Source organism: Chiloscyllium plagiosum, unplaced genomic scaffold (assembly GCF_037043375.1).
Source record: "Chiloscyllium plagiosum isolate Xiang-an unplaced genomic scaffold, Cpla_swu_hap1 HiC_scaffold_38, whole genome shotgun sequence".
Taxonomy (NCBI): Eukaryota; Metazoa; Chordata; class Chondrichthyes; order Orectolobiformes; family Hemiscylliidae; genus Chiloscyllium; species Chiloscyllium plagiosum.
In genome coordinates this window covers 71305897-71307023 of record NW_028270176.1, presented here as the reverse complement: position 1 = coordinate 71307023, position 1127 = coordinate 71305897, and the positions used below count along the sequence as shown (strand labels likewise).

Sequence of the window (1127 nt, the reverse complement as noted above, 5' to 3'; positions counted from 1 at the left end):
GCCAAATGCTGGGGAACGGGACTTGTTGAATTTTGGCTATGGGGTGAGCATGGACGAGGTCCACCGAAGTATCTTTTTCCACGGTGTACCCCAATAACGTCGTGTTGCTTCCACCGGCTTTAAAGGATTACTTTTTAGCGGAGTTTGCCATCGCAGTCTGTGGCACAATCATTTAGTCTGTTCGACTGCTCACGGGAAAGGTAGTATTGTGAAACACTGCAGACACGAACGACTTCCTTACTTTAGCTCCGACTGACCGTACTTGGTGAAATTTTCCCAGATCCTCAGCTGAGGATTTTTGCTGCTGGAAGTTACCTCAGAAACCCTGTTAAATCGAAATGTATTGAGCGAATCGCAAAGCAGAAAGCATTTAACACGGAACACAAACAAAACTGGCATACCGCATTCATTTTCAGACACAGAGATGCATGAGTGCTAAATGTGATACAGTCCGAGGGCACGAGTCATAAAGTAATCTCACAACTAACAACAGGGCATTTCCAAACTACTCTTTCAAACATACTGCAGCCTTAGTGCACCACCACTTTCCAGACAATGCTGAAAAGAGAGAAAGAAAGAACATAATAAGAATTGGCCGTAAAAAGTGAATTTCACCAATCACAGTCTCGATTAGATTACCTTTCCCTTCCGATGTTTCCAGGACGGAAATGAAGGAAATGGGAGAAATTCAATAAGGTATGACATCGAAATTCATTGGAACGATTTTCCCATAAGCTAGAAACCCAAATAACATCGAGTAGAGTCACCGTAGGACTTCGTTTCACAACAGCGATGAAATAACAGTCTGCATTCGGTTCCAGTAAAAGCACAACTGGCCTGGGACGGCAGAACTGTTTGCGATTTTCCGCGCGGGAGGCGAACACGATCATGACAGCAGAGACATTTTGAAATATTTGGCGGTATCCCACACCACAGTTAATTCCCTGGGAAGCAAACCCATTTTACTTTTGTTTTCAACATCAATATACAGTGGGCCCAAAACAGCATGTTAACAAGCTGCAGCGTTGGAGTTGATTAGCAGAAATGGCAGTGGTGGGATTCGAACCCACGCCCCTTTCGAGACTGGAACCTGGATCCAGCGCCTTAGACCGCTCGGCCACACTACC

The 1127-nt window shown here is 45.2% G+C and overlaps 1 non-coding gene across 1 annotated transcript; it reads right to left on the bottom strand.

Annotated features, from left to right (window-relative positions):
• Window positions 1-1045: 1045 nt before the first annotated feature.
• On the bottom strand, window positions 1046-1127 carry trnal-cag (transfer RNA leucine (anticodon CAG)). The gene has a single exon. It is a non-coding gene; the product is annotated as a tRNA-Leu (tRNA).